The 24,357-nt window shown below is 42.0% G+C and overlaps 1 protein-coding gene across 5 annotated transcripts in view; it reads left to right on the plus strand.

The window, feature by feature from the left end:
* Ank3 (ankyrin 3) overlaps positions 1-24,357 on the plus strand; it is a 300,411-nt gene that overhangs the window by 20,931 nt on the left and 255,123 nt on the right. The gene's annotated exons all lie outside the window — the stretch shown is intronic.

Below are 24,357 nucleotides of genomic sequence, written 5' to 3' on the forward strand. Positions count from 1 at the left end.
GCCCTAGACAATGTGCCATTGAGGACCTCTGGGCTCTCATGTGGTATACAGCCCAAAGTGGAATCCTTTCCTGTATTTGCTTGACTTGTAGTTCCATATCCAGAAGGCCTAGACCAGCATTGTATTATTGATGTTGAGAGATCTTTTTTAGTTGAAGGGTAATTTACATGCTCTCAAATACACTGGTTCTAAATGTGCAATTAATCAATGTTGACACACCCACCACCAGAATACACTGCAGAGCATCTCAACCCCTTTAAAGTTCCCTTTCCCTACTCTGCCAGTATAGTCTCTCCTCCACTGCAAGCAGTCATGGAGTGTTTCAGCTTTGGTTGGGATCTAAGCATTCACTCTCAGAAGTCATATGTCAGGAAGCCCCATCATAGAAGGATGCTTATACCTGGGTATTCCTGGGAGGGCTTTTAAGAAGAATTCAGAAGAATTCGGAGCCTGAGAGATAGATCAGGAGGTGAAAGTGTCTGTCTGATGATAGGAATTCAATTCCCAGCTGAGTGCAGTGGCATGCATTTATAACCCCAGCACTCGTAGGAGGAGACAGGAGCAGCTCTCGAGTTTGCTGGTTAGGCAGTCTTGCCAATCAGTGATTGCCAGACTCAATGGATTACCCTGTCTCCATAAATAAATAAAACAATAAAACATGAAAGGAGATTGAAAATACCTCAAATCAACCTCAAACCTTCACATATTATATGCATGCGTGCACACAAACATGTATATACACATACTACAAATTCATACACACATAAAAGTATATTTTAAAAAGAATCAGTTTAGTAAGAATGATCAATAGTGGTCATGGTTAAAGCCATATATCTTAGGACACTCCCAAGGTCAGAGGAACAGAACCAGCCTGGGCCTCCTGTCAACCTCCCTGGGGTAACACGACATCAGTCAAAGGCTCTTTACATATCCATGCACACATGGGCCTCCCCTGTGCCTATAGATTGCTGCATAAAATGGTAGACTCTGTCCCTGACCTAGTGATGACCAGAGGACACTGTGTCTTCTCTCTGCATTCAGTGTGTGAAGTTAGAGATTTTCCCTTCTTGATTTAGAGCCAGTGTGATGTTCTTGAGGAATCACCATGATGCTTGGAGTAAACCACACAGTGCAGAGGGGAGGGGAGCCCAGGACAGAGGACTACTTTGATTTCATTACTGCAGCACATGGGGTAGAGAATGAAATCGCACTGCTGTTGTAATTTATTCTCTTCATTAAAATAGAAAAGCATTCGACAAGCCATAAAATCCCCATCTGGACTCCCGGCAGGCTCTCACCATCTGAAACACACATGCCTTCCCTCCTTGCCTTGAAAACCCAGAGGACTGAAACATTTAGTGTTGGGGGTTTGCAGCATCCTAATATTTAAGTTCGAAAAGCCCTGGGTGCTCTCACATGCGTTTTGAATGGCTTCACCCTTTCCTGAGCTACTCTAGATGTAAATGTCATAGAGACCTCTGCAGTGCAGCCTTGGGGAATGAATGGATGGACCTGCAGCCTGTGAGGGTTCTGCCACCTCCTAACCTAGTCACCTTGGAGAGGAAACAAAAGGCCTTTCATAGCATGGAAATGAAAATCAATCCCGAAACAGGGCACGGCTGTCATTCTTACAACCCAAAGGAAGGAGGCTTTTGGTCCTGAGAAATTACCGCCTATGGCGTGAAAACTCCATGGCACAGTCCAGGAGGAATTTGCTGCCCATCCCCACCCCCACCCCCACCCCAATCCCCTAAACACACTTAGAAGAAGCCAGTCAGTACTCGATTGGTATTTTAGACAATTGGAAATATACAGTCCCATAAAGATGGCTTCAAAAGTAATTGCAAGGCCTTGGCTGCTTTTTATCAAGCTGTTCCTCTACTTGGAGAATACATATTCCGTTTTAATTTTTTATAAAGGCGTCTGATGAAAAATTTAAAGAAACTCTTTTAGAGCAGTTCTTCTGTCAGATGTCATGCGAGGCCTGCCTTTAGTAGGACAGTTACATAAGGTCCTGAGTGTCATCTATCTCATAAGCAGGTCCTTACCATGGCTTCAGGGTCCCTGAAGCTCTGGGGTTTGTCTCTGTGGGAACTTCCTGTTTGTGATTTCTCTGGCAAAGTTAACTTGACAAGAGTGGTAGGAAATGTTTAGTGATGTTCCTTTTTCAACGCATCTAGAAAAGAGATGGAATGGGTGCCCCTGTGGGTGTGGGACAGAATAAAAGTTTCAACTGGGAATATAATTAGGTGATTAGGAATGTACACACTAATGTCACATGCAGAGGACTCTGGGGTATTCTATCACATTGGAGTCTTATAACCCATGGATAGGATCTTCTTGCTCTCACACTTCTGGCTCAAGGTCAGTCAGCTACTATGCTGCTGAATTCTGGATGGTTCCTCTCCTCCTCTGCTCTCCTCTCCTCTCCTCTGCTCTGCTCTGCTCTCCTCTCCTCTTCACTTCAACATGTCAACTGTGAAAGTCAGACCTGAACCTGCAGAAGCTGAGGCCAGGAAAGGCCATTTCCTATCAGTAAGGCATCTCAGTCTCCAGGAGAGAGGCTGGCTGTATTTCTTTCCTGGCAGGGTCATTAGCACCAAGGTAAGAAAAGAGAGATACTGGCTGGCCTCCGATAGGGTTTCTAAGCACTGTGATTTAATACTTTGTTCAAAATGCAAGTGTATCTTGCCCTTGGCAGGAGAGGGACATGAAGAGGTTTGGAATAATCACAAAGATTAAATGTGTGAAGTGCTCTCAGCAATTCTCTGCGTGTTTCCAGTTTATTTTTGTAATTTTATTTATTTATTTGTTTAGTGAGTATGTGTGTGTGTGTGTGTGTGTGTGTGTGTTTACCTACATGTTTGTTTGCACATCATTTGTGTGCCTGGTGTCAATAGAAGCCAGGAGAGGAAATTAGACACCCTCAGTCTAGAGTTATAGTTGGTTATAAGTTTCCCTGGGGGCACTGGGAGTCAAACCAAGGCCTTCTGCAAGAGCAGCCAGTACTCTTAACCATTGAGTCATTTCTCCAGCCTCCCTGTGACTATTTCTTATTAGTGTGGATGATTGTTACTGCAGTTACCACCTCTGATGCAACAGTTCTGCGCTAGATTCCTGGATCCTGCCTGAACCTCATCTCCACTACTCAGTGACTATAGGGCCTGTGAGTTCAATTCCCATGTGGTACTCCATCTGTAAGATATAAACATCAGTAATTTTTCTCTCACAGTGATGGGACAGTTTTCTGAAATGATCAACTATAAAGTATTTTGGAAGTCATCTATTGTCCCATTAAAGAACATTGCTCAAATTTAATATTGACTGAAAATGTCATAGCCAAATTGTTGCATATCTTTTCTTTACTAACCCTGAGAAGCTATACTTATTTATTTAGTGATGTTTATGGTTTGGTTGAATTTGGTTTTTGGTTTGGTTTGGCACAGAGTCTTGATGGAATAGCCTAGGTTGGCCTTGGTCTTGCAATTCTTCTGCCTCAGCCTGTCAGTGGTGAGTTGACAGTAATCCTCTAGCAAACCTATTAGGAAGATTTTAAAATACTAGTCAACTACATGAGAAATAATCTCAACAAGTGGCATATTCTTGCAACTTTATTCTATACTTTAAAAGTTGGTGTTCTCTTCGAAGTATAGTGCACATGTCTTTTGCTGCCCTGCAACAAATATTTGGAAAGTATTTTGTGGAAAGAGTGATGTGGGTATTATCAAATTTTGACTAGTACAATATAGAATTTGAGAGTAGCCATCAGAGTACATGGAGTCACATCTCTCAGTGAGACTGTATCATATACCACTTAGTCATATGGGCACGTTTTAAGTATGGTGATACTTCAGTGTCTAGAAGCAGCTGGGTCCTTTTGAGGAATTTCTGGCCACATGAGAAGTAGTCCATTTTCTCTCTAGTCCATTTTTTTCCTCTACTCTCTTCAGCAAATGCATTAGTTCTGCTCCATGGGCACCAAGCAAGGTGTTGGAAGATAGTGTCAATTAGCCAATGCTTTCCTCTGTTGGATTTTAAAGATCCATTTCTTGGGCCTGGAAAGAGATATATAATCTCAGTTTTATGTGTGCATGTGTGGATTTTTGCACACTTGGTCATGGAAGTGAGCTCTCAGAGTAGCATTAACTGTGCTTTGCTATCTTTTCTAAAACATCTGGTGATTCCCATGGATTGGTTGCTTCTTGCTGCCCATGTTAATGCTGATGAAGGTCTCTTTCTCTGGTTACTGTGGGAAGTAGTTTGCATGGTGGCTGCATGGGTTTTTACTTTTTATTAATTTTTGTTTCTGCATGTGTAAAGCTGGCTTGTCTGTGAACTATGTGCGTGTAGTGACTACAGAGGCCAAGAGAGGGCATCAGATCCCCTGAAACTGGAGTTACAAACCATGTGAGTCACCAAGTGAAAGCTGGGAACTAAACCCCAGTATTCTCAAAGGGCAGAGACTCTTAACCACAGAGCTATCTCCTCAGCCCCTTCTTTTATTTTTCTACCAAGTCATAGGCGTGGTGCTAGTTCTCATGAGATTCCTATTTTACAACATTTCATATCACTTTGACAGCCTGAAATGATAAACCTCTCTGCTAGGACCATTGAGCCAAGATACATGAAGATGGTCAGGCATGACCAGACTTTCACATTGCAACACAGCACTGTAATATACAAAATTTATGCTATGAACCTTGCAGATAATTACAGACAGAGAGAATGGATTACTATGATTTACTTTGAGTTGGGGGGTGTGTGAATATATAATACAACATGCTTATAATACAACATGCTTGTGGAGGTCAGAAGACAACCTTGGGCATCAGTCCTTACCTCCCACCTCACCTGAGACAGGGTCTTTTGTTGCTGTTTGTCACTGTGATTCCAGGCTGGCTTACTCACAAGCTTTCAGGGACTGTCTCCTATCTCAGCCTCCCCTCTTGGCACAGGAGAGCCGGTGTTACAGATATGCACACTACTGCATGTAGCTTTGACATAACTTCAGTGGATTCAAACTAAGATCCTCACATTTGTATAGCAAGTGTACTTTTATCCACTGAGTTGTTTTTCCATCCACAAAATGTTTTAGAAAGTTCACTGTTTTGTATTGGGTCACTTTCATAGCTATCCTACAGTGCATGTGGCCATCTAGACACAGGTTGGACACACCTGTTTTCCAATCTTTCCCTCAAAAAAAAAAAAAATTCCCTTTCCTTTAGTAGGTTAGTAACAGTTTTAGAAATAGTCTGCTATTTTCACATAAACTTTCTATCCTACTTGCTGGCCTTTCTGCCTGCTTGACATCATTTGTGATACCTATGTTATACTCACTCCCTGATCATATGATTCATGTTAGGTTTTTAGTTGTTCAGGGTTGAGCTCTCTTGAAGCGGTTATATCTTAAGGAAATGATACTGTCTCCTATTCATTGACTGGCCAGGGTCAATATATTTCTTTCTACTATAAATTTCATCAAGGGTCCCTTAAGCTTTCACACCAAGAATAAAAACCTCCTTGTACACTTGGCCTTGTCACATGCTAAGAGTATGAGATAGATATCGAAGCTGGCAATTGGAACTCTAGAGCATTCCTTCCTCTCTTTCTCTGCCTTGGCCTACTACTCCATTCTCATTTTTCTCCATTCTTCAGACCCCACCCTGATCAGAGAAGTGATGCATTAGCACGGAATGTCTTCAGCTACACATGAGGTTGTCCTTTGGGCTGACACAGGATTAACCAAGGCACATCTTTGTTCCAGCGAGCAAGCATAGTGAAAGGTAGACAGATACTGATCAAGGGGAGGGAGTTCCATGAAGTTGGCATCATTGCTTAGTTGTCTGGTTCCATGTCTCAATCTGCATTTCAAACAGAAGTAAAAACCAGCATTCCTACTTTGTTTCCTTTATCCAAAGATGAGGAGGCTTCCCAGAAGCAAATAGGCAATCAGTGTTTCTATGTCACTGGGCAGGACTGTATCTGATAACTCACCCAATCACAAGAGAAACTAGAAAAATTTACTAATAAATCATCTTTTTGTGCAAATAGAAAAGGGAGGAGGATGTTGAGAGTATCCAGTGCATAATCAGATATTAAGTCCCAGGTGCCCCTTTTTTACCTGTCTTCCCAGGACCAATTTGTTATTCCTGTGAAAACTTCCAAACAGCTCACATGGGGTTCTCCATCATGGCCATAATGGTCACAGTCAACTAGACATGTGCCTCCGTGCCCAGGGGACAGAGGTCAGTGGGGCTTGCTGAAGCAATGAATGGATGTGGCTGGGCCTCTTGTGAGGACTGCCAGAAGCCAGCTGCTGGAGGGAAGTGGAGAGTGCTGAATGAGGCAGTCTCCTGTCCACCTGGCACCCTGTTCCCATCCATGGGCATTCCCCTGATGAAATGTGAAACCACAACCTTGACCACTTGGATTTATTAAAGCCCAGTGGGGAGCTTTGTGCCAAGGTCCTACTGTCTCATGTGTGTTAGGAAGATGTGAGTTTGGGGTGGTCAGCTTTCTGTTTTCCTAAAATTTGTATACATACATTTAAATAGTCATAGCCATTTGGTCATTGTTGATACAGCTCCTATTAGTTTGGTATAATAATACATGCAATTATTTTCTTTCTTTCCTTTCTCCCTTTCTTTATTATTGTTTTTTTCAAGATAGGGTTTCTCTGTGTAGCCCTGGCTGTCCTGGAACTCACACTGTAGACCAGGCAGACCTCAAAAATCAGAGACCCACCTGCCTTCCAAGTACTGGGATTAAAGGTGTGTACCACCACCACCCAGTTTAATATGTGCAATTCTTAAAATGAACAAAGCATCCCTTTAGAGGTGTTTTTCTTGGTTGTGTATGACTGAGAACTCAATTTAAAGCATGGCTTATACTTCTGGGGCTTTAGTCTAAGATGATGTTTAATTGATGATAAGATGAGATGTAAAGAAAGCTTTAATAGCTGGGTTTTATTTAAGAAAAATTCTAGCCCAGTGGTGGTAGCACACACCTTTAATCCCACCATGGGAACACACACACACACACACACACACACACACACACACACACACACAAAATAATCACACCAGACCTCATGATGGCACAGAAATGTCATTGGGTTTGTCAGGTAGACCCTGCATGGATCCCATATGCTACTGTCCAGTTGGCAAAGAGTTCTGCATGTGCACAGATACACTTACCAAAAGAGTAGATCATGGCTATCACTTGGTTCTTTTCTATCCTCATTTCCCTATGCTGTTCGATGTTTTAAACTGTGTGTGTATATTTGTTTTATATTCAGAAGAAAAGCCATTTTCATGAGATTGGTTGTACAAATGTATGCTTTGGACACATGGAAGAACAGGGTAGGGAATCCCATGTGAAACCTCAGCTACTAGAGCCCGGATGATCTCCCTTCTCCTCCTTACTTTGTGTTCACAGGAGTGAGAAATTAGAAGGATGGATGATGGTGAGGAATGTATTGTAACTAATCTTCAGACTTGTACTTCATGTCTTTCCTGTTTCCCCAAACCCTAGCCCACTACCATGAATGATAATCAAGAGTGTGAACTCCTGGCAACCCTCTCCCTTCTTGCCATATATAGGTTGTGCCATATACAGGCTGACTGATGTATTTAGGAAATGCATTCAACCTCAAAGGCTAGCAAAAAGTATTTTCTGGGAAGTCTTCAGTGTAACCAAAACTTGTATTCACAAGTCTGTTCCCTGAACATTCTAGTTTATAAAGCATTTACCACAGAAATCTGCAAGGCCAGTCTAGTCTACAGAACGCGTTCCAGGACAGCCAAAGCTACACAGGGAAACCCTATCTCAAAACAACAAGGACAAATTCCTCTTTGAATTTCTGATTTCAAAGAATGAGTATGACAGACACAGATATTTGTACACCAGAAGACATGGTAGTGGCACGGAACATATTGTTCTGCTGTTCTGTGGGTAATGTGTGAGTAGTCAAATTCCCATGAAGTCAAGTGAAAAATATATCAGAAAACATAAGGTCAGACTCTGGTACTACTGAATACTCCATAGTCTCAGCTGAGGAGGTAAAGGGGGCTCCACAAGGGACATTGTAAAACACTGAGTCAGCTTTGTGGCTTGCCTTTCAAATATGATTACATCATTCATCCCATGCATGGAAGCCTCATGTAAAAGAGTTTTCAGGCTTAAATAAAGATTTAAATGTGTGTTAGTTAAAAAGAATTAGCTCTGTCTGGGCTCTGGTTCTTACTAGTTTACATGGGGCACTTTCCATTCTTAACAGGCTTTGCCTAGAAAGGACCACTGATAATTATTTACAATTCTCAGCTTCTGAGATAATGTGCATATCCTACATAGATGCTGCAAAGCATAATTGAGTTTCTCCTTTTAGATAAAGGCTCTGCAATAGTAAATTAAAGTGATATCTATGTAAAAGGCAGCTCTGTTGAACTTGCAGTAACTCTGGTTCCTGTTGCCTTGGCTCTCCACTGAAAACAGGAGTCAAGGATACTGTAGGTAGAACGCTTCATTTTTTCCCCCTTCATGGTGAGATGTAATTCACATCTACTTTATTAAAAACAAACTGAAACAATTGTCACGGTCTTGGTTAAGGTTTTGTTTTTGTTTTTTTGTTTGTTTGTTTGTTTGTTTGTTTTGCTGTCTTAGTAGAGCATTCTCGATTATCTAGCTCTCTAGAATAAAGCAGGAGTCCTGGGTGAAACTGGACCAACACTAAATCCATTAAGTTCTTGGTGAATTGAGATTTGAAACTGTGATGTCAATGCACTCTCTCTGTCTCAGCTGTCTCTTGGGTTGAAAAACTTAGGAATAAGACTTTTCCAAAGTTGCCAATTTATTATTCTATTGTCAGAGTTAAGAAGTTTGGAGAGAATTACCGATGCCAGGTCAGAGTTTTAAAAATAAGTATTAGAGTCCTATTTAACTCCAGTGCCAGCAAAGCATAAGTCACATGAATAAAATGAAATATGATGGTTAAAGATGCAGGTCGTAGTCTGGGAAGATGGTTCAGCACAAGCAAATTGACTAAAGTTAGGGTTGCTAGCACCCACATAAATTCTGAGTGAGAGTGGCAGCTAGCCTACAATTCCAGCCTAGGATGAGGAGATAGGATCCCTGGGGCTAGCTAGAAACACTAGCTATATTGGTGACATCTGGGTTTGATTGATAGACTCTGTCTCATTGAATCGGGTGGAAGAGCAATTGAGGAAAATTCCCACAACAATCTTGGGTCTCCACATGAGCAAACACATACACCCTCATATAAAAGTGCTCTCTGTCTGTCTCTGCCTCACTCTGCTCTCTGGCTCCACCCGCCCCTCAGAAAAAAAAGAATAATACAGGCCATAATGTGGCTTGGTACACAGCTTGTCACACAGGAGCCATTCCAACCATTGTTTCCTACTGCTAAGACTTCTGATGTCACCATGGTCCCATCAAACTTGATAAGCTGATGGTGCTTGTAAAAAAAATGAGTAGTCTGAAGAACTCTAGTAACCGATGTCACTCCTCATGACCAATCATGTTGACCCAACAAGCGGTCGGTCAATCATCAGATGTTTTGTAAGCACCTCCCTTATCTAAGGCCCACACACCCAGCAGTGAACAAGAGACCGAGGCCTCTAAGGATGGGACTTATTTCTAGTGGAGAACAAAATAAAGCCAGTGAGATATGTCTGGGAAGAAATGGCTGTTGTGGAGATGGCTCCATGTGCCTAAGGTGAGGAGAGACTGACCAGGAGAACAGCTTTCCTCCCAGAAGAGATGACATTTCTGTTGTAATCTGAGTTCATAACAGGAAGACAGTATTTCTAACAGCTTACCAAGCAGAAAGAGTAGACAGAGCAAAGACCCTTGGCATGGGCTGAGAAAAGAATGTCCTAGATTCAGAAGGACCCAGGGGGTCTAGGAGGGGAGTGGTAAAAGGTATTACTAAATGTAACCTAGCCTAATGGGGGGGGGGTCATCATATTGTGATGGAGGAAGAGGACTTTCTAGGGAGGAAGGGGTGGCTGTGGGGAGGAAGGGGTGGTGTGCAGTTATATGCAATGTTTTGTGGTATCAATAAGATATGGACTACTGACTTTGGAAGTCATGGGTTGCTAGAGATCTTACTGAGCCACTTTGAGAGAAGAGAGTGAGAAAAAAATAACAAGAAAACATGCTAGCATTTTTTCCTATTATTTTCTGTGTGTGACTCTTTTTCCCAGATCTTTGTGTGTACCACATGTATGCCCAGTGCCTGTAGAGGGCTGGGTAAACTGTCTGATCCTTTGGAACTGGAGTTTATAATGGCTGTGAACTACCATTTGGGTGTTGAGAATTGAACCTGGGCCATCTGCAAGAGGGAGCAGCTAGTGTTCTTAACTGCTGAGCCATCTCTACAGACCCATGCTGTGACATTTTATGGACAGAGAGAGGAAAACAGATGAAGGAGCAAGTAACTGAAGTGACATCAAAAAAGAAGATTTGCCTGTGAGATGTTTTTTAAGCACAGGAGAGATGAGTAAGTCATCTGTCTGATGGGAAAGGTATTGAAAGATAGAGAAACTGATAATGTGAAAGACATAAAGGATAGTGGGAGAAGTTAAGTTCTTGAATCAGGAGAAGCCTGGATGGTATAAGCAACTTATGTTTTCATGGAAGAGTGATCTTTAGTGAAAACAGGGACACACCTTCCATTGCAGAAAGAGCAGAGTGTTGAAGCAGGTTCTAGGAATTGCTAACTGAGTAGTCTTCAGAAGAAGTAGAACTTATCCCATCCCATGTCTTTTCCATGATGTGTGGGAGGCAGATGACAGTGAGTGATGGAGACCATGGAGAGTGAAGGGAGGGTTGAACATGATATCATTGTCTTCTTTGCACAGGAAAGCAAGTTCACTGGGAGAATGTTCATAAAACCTCCCAACACTGTTGAGTGTCCATTCAAGATTTATGGTAAATAATTAGAAGTGTCTTTAACCACCTACCTTTCTCTGAGATTTTCCAACTGGAAAGATCAAAGTAGATTTGCTTAAACACATTCAGATTTTTTTTATAGGGTGGTATCATTAAAGACTAAGAGCAAACTATATATATATATATACATATATATATATATATGTATATATATATATATAAAGGAGAAATTGTACTAGAAGGTTGGACAGAGGCACAGCAAGGAGAAAATTGAAGAGATGGCAGGAGTAAAATGATGGGGTTGTTTATATGTTTGAAGACCTATACAGAGTCAAGAATGATAGCATAAACACCAAGAGAGAAATTTGAGTTGCTGTCTGATAGGCTCATCATGTCTACTTTTGAGATGCTGCAGCTGTTGGGTACAAGATGAGCAGATAAGTCTTGTGTTGAATGACTAAAGTGGATTGGAGAAAGTGTAGAAGTGAAAAAAGTCAAAGATGTAAGAGGAAGGACTCTTGAAGAATCAGCCATTAGAATTAAAGGAAGATGTTGCTCCAAGGATGCTACCATCAATTACCAAGGGTGGGAGTGAAGATGCCTTAGAATGAACCAATGAACAAATGGTAATGAGTAGTGGTCTGGTGCCTTTTAGAGAGGGATGAAAAGATAAATTGTTTGGAAACTACCAAAAACAACAAGAAAACCTTAGATTATGTGAGATCTGCAAATCAAACCTTCTGCCCCTGGAAGGGGTATGGAAGGAGACAGCCCATTTCTTTTAGGATAGCAAGGTGTTACATGCAGTTTTCCCACTTGCCTGGTCCCAGAGCAGCACCAGCCCCAAATAACATGCAGAGATGCTGTATTAGATATAAAGTTGTTGGCCTGTTACTAGTGTTTCTTATTGGCTAGCCCTGTCTTAAGTATTAACCCATTTTTATCAATCTAAGTGTTTCCATGTGGTTTTATCTTACTGGAGAGAGGGTCCGGAGTTTTGCCCTCTTGGTCCTACATGTTAAATCTGTCCCTACCTCTTCCTCTCTCCTCCTTATTTCCTGGTCCTGCCAATTTGCTTTCCTATTGGCCAGCAGTGCTTTATTTATTAACCAATATGAGAAACATATTTACAGAATGACATCTCCCATCATCTTCTCTTTTCTGTCTAAAATAAAAGAAAGGTTTTAACCTTAACATAGCAAAATATATAACAAAACAGTTATTAAATAAGAACCACGGTTAACAATATTTAGTCCATTAACATTTATCAATATTTCATCATCTATCCTATCTTTGTGGGTCTAAAATCCTATATGTAACTTATCTTTAATCCTAACTAAGGAAAATTATAACCATAACTATCTGTCTTTAACTCCCTCAAAGACCACAGAAGGATAATATGTAACTCTAGAAATGACAGAGACAACTTGCCTGGTCAGTCACCTGAAGTTCTTCTGCAATGTTCCATCTTCAGCCTGTAGGTCATAGTGTGTCTAGCAGATGCCTCAGCAAAGCAAGAAATTTAAAACCATCCCACATGTGTTGGCAGTTTGTCAGTCACTTTTTCCTGTGTCCTGTAGACTGTCTGGCAGACTCTTCCATGAAGCAGGAACCCTGTGGCAGTGTCCATCTTGTATCAGCAGTCACTTTTCTGTGGGTACTGCATGTCTAGTTTATACATCATAAAGTCAAACAGTCCAGACAAGAGCAGTATCTTGCCCAAATGGCTATTGTTGCCATATTGAAAGTAAACTCCACGAGTTTCTTCGATGTCTATCTTCCTTTCTGACGCAGGTGGTGTTGCCAGCAGCAGTTCTGTGTCATTGTGAAGAAAAACCCTAAACCATTTTAAATGTCATATTCTGTAAGTCTTTGAAAGATTTGAAGAATATTTATCCATCTCAGATATATCTCTGCATATCTGTAAGTCCTAACTAAGTTAACTCCAAGTTTTGACTAACATAGGTAACTCTAATCTGTGCTAAATTATATATTACATTTCTAAATGAGCTATATAAATACAATACCTAAACAAGAGGAGAAATATACATATCACAAAATTGACCTTAGATTTGTATCAATAAATGAAAATCCATTCCAAAACAAAGTATTTATATCTATACCACAATCCCCTTTTTACCTTAAAGAGAGATTGGTTGTAGTCATTAACTTCCGTACACCAGGTTTACTTTAAAATTACAGAGATCCGTTTACAGAGATCTGTCTTCCGAGTGCTGGAATTAAAGGCATGTGCCACCAGTGCCCCAGCTACTTTCTTTCTATGTTTGTTTTTAAACTAGCTGCTCATATATGCCATTGAATTATTAGCAGCACTTTTTAAAATCCGTGTGGTTTCTTTGCTGCTATGTTGAGTCAGTAAACTTCCCTTAAAGGAGCCATGTAAGTCTTTCTGCTTGTCTCTAGCAAAACAGAGTCCAACCAAGAAAAATTTTGTTATTAAGAAGCCTTGCTTGTCTCTGTTCTTTTGTTTCTAAAGCCTCTTTTTAAGGTTTTGTCCAGTTTTAAGTGAAAGTTCTTAGTAGCCATGTTGTTATGAGCAGTTTTCCCACCCACCTGGTCCCAGAGCCGCGCCAGCCCCAAATAACATGCAGAGACACTGTATTAGATATAAAATTGTTGGCCTGTTACTAGTGTTTCTTATTGGCTAGCCCTGTCTTACATATTAACCCATTTTTATCAATCTAAGTATTTCCATGTGTTTTTATCTTACTGGAGAGAGGGTCCAGAGTTTTGCCCTCTTGGTCCTACATGTTAAATCTGCTTCTACCTCTTCCTCTCTCCTCCTTGTTTCCTGGTCCTGCCAATTTTGCTTTCCTATTGTCCAACAGTGCTTTATTTATTAAACAATGCAAGAAACATATTTACAGAATGTCATCTCACATCAGTAAGGGAACCAAGAAATGTAGCAAGTGCATGAGAAACATGGACCACTCATAGTGGACAAGGCAATCTTGGGTGGTAAGTAGAATGAGATTGCTCATAGGGAATCTCCTAGAGTTCAGAGCATTTTTCTGGAGCAAAGCACAGGTGTCCTGCTTCCTGGCCACCGGGTATGAGGGATGGACAGAGGTTTCATAAGAGAACTGCCCATCAGGTTCCTGACATGTGGACTCTGCAAGAGACACCTACTGGGGTCATCAGCACAACTTCCAGAAGATGCCACCTGACTAAGAACATGAAGCAAGAGGAAGTCTCTAACCACCTAATCTGTCTGATAGCAGCATGCATTTGGACACACACATACATATTTATGGACTGAATCCTAATTGGAAATACAAGATCAAAAGCAATAGTCAAGACCCAAAGAATTTCAGAGATTTGTACATTAAATGTGTATCTTTGTAATGCTTTTTCCTGCATTACTTGGGCTATGACAATTTATGTGGAAAGTGCATGAGACAATAGATGACCCAGAGGTCAGCCAAGACTGTGTTCTGTACCATCCTTTTGACCATTCTGTGGGCAGTGTATGTCTCTCACCTCTCCTTCATGGGCCACACTAGAGGCCAAGCATGTTTCTCTCTTTTCACTTTTTAACTTTTTATGTCAATATTGCTGGTTGTTGGGTTACTGGGTTACAGAATCTTTAAAAGCTGGGCTACATCCAGATCCTATCTCAACATCCACTTTAAGTTGCTCTGAAAAGCACCTTGAAATGCTCATCTCTTTGTCTTCCATGCCCCCTTTTGGGAGCAGTAGGAGAAGACAAATGGGAGAAATAGAAAAAGGAAAGGGATCCATACTGTCCCCATTTTGTTGCTTCCATGTGAAATGTAGGGCTTTCTTTAAAGCTTCCAGACAGCAAGGAGGTACTAAGTTTAGTCACATTCAGAAAGGAGCTGGAGCATCCCTGTCATTTGTACCCAGAAGAATGTTGCACCTCTACATTGGAGGCAAAAACTTTAAAGTGTTCGGAAGGTGTTGAAGATGGAGCCTTCACTGTTCTACCAGCTTCTCTTTTCCTCACTGTGTTCTTGACTTCAGGTCCATCCCAGAGACTAAAGATAGATAGATAGATAGATAGATAGATAGATAGATAGATAGATAGATAGATAGATCACGGGCTAAGGGACTGTGGGAAGGGCCTTGTGGTACTCCCAGGCTCTGTCTTTCCATGTGTCCTTGAAAACCAGGCAAGGGCTATCCACCTGGCAGCTCACCAACCAAGATCCAGGGGATCTGAGACCCTCCCTCTTCTGGCCTCTGTGGGCATCTGCAATCATTGTTATACAGCTCCCCTTACACATAATTAAAAATAAATAATTTTTAAAATAAAAATCCATGTCTATATGTGATGGTGGGGTTGGAAGTGAAGGCCTACCATGTCAGGCAAGTTCTCCACTGAGTTGTGGATAAAGCTCAGCGATATGGACTTCTTGTCAAGATTTTTCTGTAACTGAACTTCCTGCAGAGAGCAGTTGGTTTTCATTTGTGTAATTCCTTGGAAATCGTAATTCTTTAAGAATTATGACAATTACACATGATAAAAGAAATCCAATCACTTTACTTTTTCTTGTATAAAAACCCTTATGTAGTATCCACAGCTGGAGACTGGGTCCTCTGAACTGAGACTCTTGATGAAGATTTTCATAAGATGGTCAGTGAGTTCCTGAGAAGGAGGCTTAGTAAACACAGTCTGTTTCCAGCAGTCAGGGGTCAAGTAGCTATAGGACTTGGAGATGACATCAAAGTAGCCTTGGCAAAGTTTCTCAGACTGGCAGTGCAGTCCCTGGCTGATGTATAGTAGTCATCAGTGCTGACCAGCAGCAGCAGCCTCTTGGGTACAAGAACAGAGACTATGTCAATGCCCCTGGTGGGCAGGGATGAGATTCACCAGCACAGAGTCACAGTAACCTTTCACCTGTCATAGAACAGTGTGGGCTCACCAATCTTATTCCCCCAATAGATTCTCTACACAGGGATAATGGGAAGTTTGGCCAAGATGATAGCTCAGAAGATGGCAGTGGATACCTCCTTAGAGCCCTTAACACCAAGGTTAACACAACCATTGTAGTCCCCAGTAGTGACAAAATCTTTGCACTGATCTGATGGTCAGCCTGAGTTTGCTTTTTCACTGGCAAGATCTTTAGGACCTCATCCTTTAGGGATGGTCCTAGGAAAATGTCAATAATCTAGAATTATTTAATGGGCAGGGAGAACAAGTAGATATCCTCCGGGGATTTGATCTTCATGTCCTTGACCATGTGGACCAGCCTGGTGATGGGGTCCTTGTTTTCAGCTTTACCTCCACAAGCCTCTGTTAGCTACATTGCTTTGGGCATGACTTTAGCCCCTTCTGTTGCTGCTGAATTCTCTGAAGAAGCAGCCAGGACTCCTAAGCCCAGGCTGGTTATCTAGGCCTACCTGCGGCACTGGCTTCTCTGCCATTTAGTGTTTTCTCAAAGAAGATGTCTTTTTCCAATATATATAACTTATTATAATAATAATAATAATTATTATTATCATTATTAATTTTTCTTATTTTACATATTTAGCCCAGTTCCCTCACCTTCTCCCATTTATAACTTTTAAATCACCAAGTTATATTCTATAAGCAAATTTGTAGAATCAGTCATGAAAAATTTCAGACTCAGGGCTATTTCCTTAGTAGAAATTTTGAAGGTGTAATTCTTTTTCTCAGAAAACACCAAACTATCATATCTCAAAAGGAAGAATTTTTTTTTAATATAAGAGCCATAAACTAAGATTATTCATGCCCACAAATTCCTACTTTTTATACCACCACATTTTTGAGGAGATGCTGAGGGAGCCTTGTTTTAGCTAGAATAAGAGCAAAAAAATTAACATTAGACACTCTGCTCATATTCCAGTCCTTTTCTTTAAGCAGTGTCTAGGAAGAGCCAAGAAAACTAGGGCAAGGGCTATTTTTAAGGCATATTTTAAGTTCTTTATTTGGGGGATTTGCAAGCAAAATGGTGCAAAGATTTTCTTACTGCAGTTGTTAATTCTGCTTGATTTGGAAAGTGGTGCGAAAAATATATTGATTCTAGTTTTTAACCTTTTAAGAACTTACCAGATCTTATTAAATAACTCCAACCTCATGCACATTTGTGTTTGAAGGTAATACCATTGGGGTTTTATGGTAATTAAAAAAAATATTGGTACCTAGAAGAACAAGAGAGAAAAAAAAGATCTATGTTGTGTCTTTTTTGAAACAGCTGTGATTCCAGTGAGTTATCCACGGGTCCTGAATTCCTCATTCCTATAGGGTTCACAAATCTTCTCTCTCATTTCTTGCAACAAGTACATCTTCTGTCTCGGGTGCGGTGGGGGGGGGGGAGCTCCAACCCTGAGCCAGTGTTTTCATAGTCATGTAACAATTAACAATTCACAAAGCTTGCTGGGGGCACATCTAGCTGTCTGTATCATAGGAGGTGGATGGGGCTGAGATAAACGGGCTGTTTGAGACCTTGATAAAGGGGGAGCATGCTCTGTGGAGACAACACTGCCTCCGTGACATCATGGGCTGCAGGTGGCCATGGAGACACAGACGCCAAGCACGGCTCTTTGGTGCTGACTGGCAGAGCTCGGAGTGGTCACTATTCACATAGCTCTCCTGGCCGTATGGCTGATACCTGCCTACAGAGGACAGTGACCATGCCTACTTCACTTACCCATGTAGGAAGAACAGTTTTGATGCTAATGCAAGAGGTTCATGGGGTGGGACCCCCGGTTTCTGAGACAGTGCTTCTGGAGTTGACTTCTTTCTGAATCCCTGCCTCTCTCCTGCCCTTTGTGTTCAGTACTTGTTGGCTGCTCCTTGCCTTCCCATTCTTCTGAGAGGTATGAATCTGTTCTCAGACTGCCAGGATGGCGCAATAGGCTCCAGATCTTAGTGCCACACAGGCTCTCAGAAAACCAGTGGCTTCCATGTGTATCAGTCACTCAACAGAATGTGTGAAGAAAGCATGACACTCTGTCACAAGGGGCTGTGGATACTAAGTAACATGAAAATCCAAAGAAAGACAAAGATACAGGCAAGGAAATTTACCCAGAGCTTCTTAAAGCAAACCTAAGAGATCCAGGAGCAGGGACTTAAGATCCCTTTTTTGATTCATTTGTTTATATTCCTTTTCTTTGCCCCTCTCCCCATCTTTCCTTCTTTCTCTACTAGGAGAGCCTTCCTCTACTAAGATTAGTCTAATAAAAGCATGACTTAACTGCATTTATAGATGCACAGGATAGCACAGTACTGACCGTCCTTGGATCTTAAAAATCTCACTAGACTCAGAAAAGCAAATGGTTTATTTGCTTGTGCCTCCTGCTTGGTAGTCGGTCCCACGTGTTCTTCTTGTGGCGCTGTAATGAGGGGAGGAAGAACGCTCACTCCAAGAGGGGCGTCATATCATCAGCGTGTGAGCGCACTAGTGACCGATGAGTCCTATACTTACTGACAACTTGGCCTAAGCTTTTAGCCCATGTATGAGCTCTTCCCTTACCAGTCCAGAGGTGCCGTTCCATACAGCGTCTCTGTCTTTCTCTTTGACCTTTCCTCTTTCCTCCCACCCCTCCCTCTGCCATTCCCATCTTCGTTCTCTTCACCCCTCTCCTTTCTCCTTCCCCACGCCTTTCTTCCTTCCAAAACCAAAGCTTTAGGTAGGACTTTATTATGAGAAATAAGTCTTTTTCAGACTACTTTTAGAACTTGCTACTAATATTAATTCGCAAGACAAATGAGGAGGAGGGAAAAAAAATGACCCCTATATCTTATCTATAGTTTACCTTTAAGTGGTACACTTCTCATTTTAAATGCAATTTGGAAGGTCTTTAATGTATCATTAATTGGGTTCTGGGTTTCATGACCCTTGTCATGAACATACCTTTCCACACATCTGCCCACATTCCAGGACCATCCTATGAGACCCTGGGTACCCTAGCAGCTTGTCTTCTGCCCTCTGTGGCTGCTCAATGCCCTTTAAGTTCCCTGGGTCTTGTCTGACTTCTTTCAGGACTTCAGTGGTCAGGAGCCACCTTCCAATCTCAGCATACAGTTTCTTCCTGAATCCCTGAGGCACTGAGAGTCAGCTACAACTGAGCTGAGCACTTTGTCCTGGCCTGCAGTTGATACATGTCTTAGTGTGCAAACCTGGACTCGGATATGCAAATAAGTGCCCTTCTGGTTTTTTACCTCACAGAGGGACCTGCCCACACACTTCTGCCCCTGGATGGAGCGCTGTATGACTGCACTGGAGTGAATAATTCTATATTTGGCAACCCTATGTCAAAACGAGCCTCATGAACACAGCAGATGTACATTCTGGGTGGCTGCCATCAGTGTGCATCTGGGGAGTTATTTACTGGTTATTGGCAAATTCGGAGGAGGGGCATGGTGTGGGCAGGGGAACCAAGGGCTCCTCTCCTGTTTCTTTCTCTGGCAGAACCTTCTCCATTGGATTCCTCCTGTGGATCTTTTAGATTGAAATGTTTGTGGTTCTGGTTTTTCTCTGAACCAGGAGGTATGGACTCTTCCTTGGTCGTTATAAAAACTCTGATTGCTCATAAGAAAGTGGTCGAGGTCAGGCTTCTTTGCCCTCTGTGTGGGATTGTCTTGTTTTAAACAAGTGTCTTTAGGGATTATTCTATCTGAAACTCAGAAAGCAGATTAAGTAATTGGAGCTAAATTATTCTTCTTGGAATCCAGCCAGGTCGGTAGCCCTGGTAAGCAGAGAAGGACACAGGGAACCCAAATGGGGGATGGTGGTGGCGTAGCATCATTATCCTTATCCTTGCCCAGATGATGAACAAAGGACTGCTTATACTCCAGAAACTGCAGATCTCCATGTCTCCGGTCCACCTTGACCATACTGGAAACCTCAATTGTACCTCACCTGGATTGCTCTCACTGAAGTCCCCTGCCTTTGTGCCTATCTTTCTGTATGTTTGATCGTGGTAAGACTACCATTCACTCATACCATCTTCCCATCTCCCTCGTTCTTAACACCAGGTGTTTCCCACATTGCCAGGACAGGGAGCAGTGAACAGCTTTGCATTGTCTGGAGACTTTAGCACAGAAGTCATGGATCTTCTTGGCTATGTTATTGTCTATCCTCCTGGTTGTTCTTGGCCTCATACGTCCTAACCCTGCCTGTTCTAGCTTGCTCTCTGTTGCTATTTCTAATCTATTGCTATGATAAAGATCATGACCAAAAGCAACATTTGGAGGAAAGAATCACAGTCCATCACTGAGGGAGGCCAAGACAGAGAACTAAAGCAGGGCAGGGACCTAAAAGCAGGCACTGAGGCAGAGACCATGGAGGGACACTGCTTACTGGCTTGCTTTCCATGGCTTACTTAGCCTGCTAACTTACAGCACCCAGGACCACCTGCCTGGGGAGATGTCTCTAATCAAGAAAATGCTCCACAATTTCCACACAGGCAACCTCTCCCTTGAGGCCCCCTCTTGCCAGGTGACTCTGATTTGTGTCAAGCTGACAACCTACCAGCCCACTTCACTCAGACCGTCAGGCCGTTCCACAAGCATGTGTCCAGCCATGCTCTGAGCCCCAGAGTTAACAGCCTACATTCACACATTTTGTCATACTCCCTGCTGTGCATATGTAGCTAGGTATGTGTGCTGTACCCCTCTTGCCTTGCTCATTACTAACCATCCATCACAAAGCATAGTCCTCTTTTGACCCTCTTTACCATAGTACTTCGTGTATAGCAAACCCTACATCTATCCCTTTGGGTACCACTCACATCTGAAACACAATAAATAGTAAACCCCTTACCTGTCAGCTGTGTAGCCTCAGCACTGTGGTGTTCTTTTCCATTCATTCCTAGGAAGATGCTCAGGGACTAGACCACAACTCTTTCCCTCTCCCTCTTTCTTACCTGGTATTTTCTTGCTCTGTTTTCTCTCCAATTCTCCACTTACCTCTGTTCATGAGGCTTGTCCAGAGACCCTTGCTGTTCAGAAGTTTCTCATATAATATCAGTGCAACTGGAAGGAGGAACAGTATTGGTAAGCATTCCACTTCAACCCCCATCCCCACTCCAGCTCCAACAACAGCTATTTTTATATCCTTTCCTCCATTTCTTTGTATGTAGGGAGAATTAAGGTGGCTTTTAGCAGTCACTGGCATTCAGAGAGCAGTTATTTTGGGTATGTCTGTAAGAGGAGCACTGATTGCAAGCCAGGAGTTAAGGATTGAGATTTTATGTGATGTGAAGGCACATTTTGGTGATTGGAAAATGATGATTACAGCTGCACTCCTTCATAGATGTGTTTCCTGGGATTGTTGTCTTTGAGACGTCAAACAGCTCTCCCTGGTTAACCTTTGCTTATTACTATCATGATTATTTCTTTCAGTTGAGAGTTGCCTGCCAGAGTCCCAACATTGAAAGCCTTTGTTCTCCTCCCAAAGTTGATGGGATCAAGTCTGCCTGTGCAGATAGATAGCTTGCAGATAGAATGCAATCTGGTTTTCCAGTTTTTCTGGTTGGATTCATGAGGTCACAGCTTAAATGAAAGGGTGAAGGTCAAGTAGGAGTGAAAAGCCTTGTGGAACAGTGAACAATCTATACCCATCATGCCTTGCTCTTCTGGCCTTCAGAGAGAAGTTGTGCTGCTCGTCTGTGAGGGTGGTGTTCACCCCTCTACCCTGCTTCCTCATGAGTCCTCTTATTCCCACTGGTCAGTGATCGTAGAGCATGGCTTCCACAAGTTCAAGCTCATGCTGGGGCAGGAGAGAGATGAGAATCTATGGGGGGGAGATTGTAAAGTGCCTTAGAGAGAGAGAGAGAGAGAGAGAGAGAGTCTTTGTATATCTGTGTGTTTGTGCCAGTCTGATTGTTTTTGTAAGTCTGTGTATTTCTCTCTCTCTCTCTCTCTCTCTCTCTCTCTCTCTCTCTCTCTGTGTGTGTGTGTGTGTGTGTGTGTGTGTATGTGTGTGTGTGTTGTATGGGCATGGGACATTGGGTGTCCTGCTTTGTAATCACATTAAATCTTACTCCTTTGGTAAACTCGTCTTTCACTGAACCAGGGATTCACAGGCCTTTTGGCTAGGCTAGTTGGAAGCAAGCCCCAGTGATATTGTCTCCACCCCATGTAGCCAAATGCACAGGGACACTCAGCTTTTGGTGTAGATGCTGGGGTTTTGAACTCATTTCCTCGTGCTTGCAAAGTGAATGATGCTCTTACCCTCTGAGCCATCCTCTCTCTTTTAAAGCTAGTGTCTACCAATTCACCATCTTTCAGAAGGTTCTGAATATCTTACTTCCCACTCTCTTTACTGGTGTGGTGGACCAATGCTATGCATGTCTGTGGACCAAGTACATTGGGTCTGCATGACCTAGATGAACCTAACACGGATTAGTTTCTTGACTGGCTTTTGAATCTGCACAATTTCTTTTTGATGTAACTTTCTGTAAAATAAAGACACAATGTCTCAGGAAGATAAAAAGTTTTATGTTAGTACCTTTTTTATCTGTGGCCTGGAAACTTCCAGATGCAGGGTCTCTATTCTGTATGAAGCCCTTTGAGTATAGCATCCTATGGAAGTGAGTCAACCCTCTGACGTGAGTAACATGTTCTTATTTAACACCAAATGTAGCACTTCTACATGGCAGGCAAGAAGTAAGGTTAAAAAAAGAACAAACCGGAAGGAATATGTGCAACTGTTGAAAAGCCTGAGGCTCTGAGACATTAAATCCCTAGCCCTGAGCAATTTGTTAATGTGTTTCTGAGCTAGAGTGCAAACTCAGGGCTCTCTTAACCCAATGTGCCCTTAATCACTGTCTCCATTGGCTGACAAATGCCATTCCCAGAAATAGCCAGTTAATAACTTTTTTCCTGTGTGTGTGTGAGATGGGGTGAGAGAGACAGACAGACAACTCCACTTTAAGACAGACTCCTTGCCACTAAGTACTGGCTGGCCTGCCAGCTTTCTGAGATTCTCAACTCTGCTATTACATGTCCAGCCTTTGTATACAGGCTCTCACGATTCAAACTCAGATCCTCAACAGTGCTGTATCAAACACTTCTACCCACTGGGCCATCTTCTGGCCCATTTAATGACGTGTGTGTGTGTGTGTGTGTGTGTGTGTGTGTGTATTTTTGTGTACATATTTCCAAACAGTGAGTTGTTCAGCACATGTAAATTTGTGGTCATAATTGCTTAGCAGACATATTCTTATTTCTTATAATAAGACAGTCATCTTTCTCTTGGTGATTGTCAGTATTTTAACCGCTACTAATTCAGTGGGATTTGTACCCATTTCAAATATTAGAAAATTTTCCCATGTTTCACTCATTTCCTCCCATCACATTTTATTTTCCCCTGAGTGATCTGTTTGTGAGAAGTTACTGTACTGTGTGGATTGCAGCTTTTGTTATGAGTTGCATGTATTTATTTTCCTGGTTTTCTTTTTTTTCTTAGACATTTCTGTAAGCTATATAAGAATGTTACATTTTTACATACACAAGTTATAACTGTATTCTGTATGAACTCAGCATTTAGCCCCTAACTAGAATTCCATGATTCATGGCTGGAGAGATGGCTTAGTGGTTTAGAGCACTGGCTGCTCTTCCAGAGGTCCCAGGTTCAATTCCAAGTTCCTACACAGCAGTTCAGAATTATCTGTAACTCCAGTTTCCAGGGGTCCTAAGACCCTTACATACAGGCAGGCAAAACACCAATGCACCTAAAATAAAGACAAATGAGTTGAAAATACAAAAAGAATCCCCTAATTCAAAACTATGGAGATGTTTGTTCTTGTCTTCAGGTATATGCTTTCTGGTTTTATTTTGTACTTAACTTTAAAAAATTATTTGTGTTATTGTGTTTATGCATGATGTATGTGTATCTACACGTTACAACTCATATGTGGAGGTCAAGTGATAATTTTGTGGAGTCTGTTCTCTCTGACAGCCACAGGTAGTGACTAGTTCCAGACACCATCATTGTAAATGACTCCCCATATCCTGCTCATTTAAAATGCTAGTTCTGTCACTTATTAAACTCTCAGTTTGGTGACTCAATTATTTCTCAACTAATGATTAGACTTTCTGCCATTTCCCTCAGATCTGTTTGTGTGATAAGATATTACATTTTTCAAAACATCTTCCTATGAACAGTAACTATTGTGCCATTCTAGGAAAAGGGGGGGGGTAATTTGGAAAATATATTTTATCAAGAATGTAAGATTATCTGGGTGAGTGAGAGCACAGGGGTGCAGTGTTTGACTAGCAGACTCAAGACCCAGCAAAGGGTGGCATGTGCTGGTACATACCTTTAATCCTAACACTCTGGAGAGGGGCAGGGGCAGAGGCAGAGGGAATCTGTGGTTTTGAGGCAAGCTAGATTTACATAGTGAGTTCCAGGCCAGCTCTTCATAAGACCCTGTCTCAAAACAAGACAGAAAACAAACCAAAAATCTCCAGCACAAATACACAAAGCTATA

Source organism: Phodopus roborovskii, unplaced genomic scaffold, assembly GCF_943737965.1.
Source record: "Phodopus roborovskii unplaced genomic scaffold, PHOROB, whole genome shotgun sequence".
NCBI classification, from domain to species: Eukaryota; Metazoa; Chordata; class Mammalia; order Rodentia; family Cricetidae; genus Phodopus; species Phodopus roborovskii.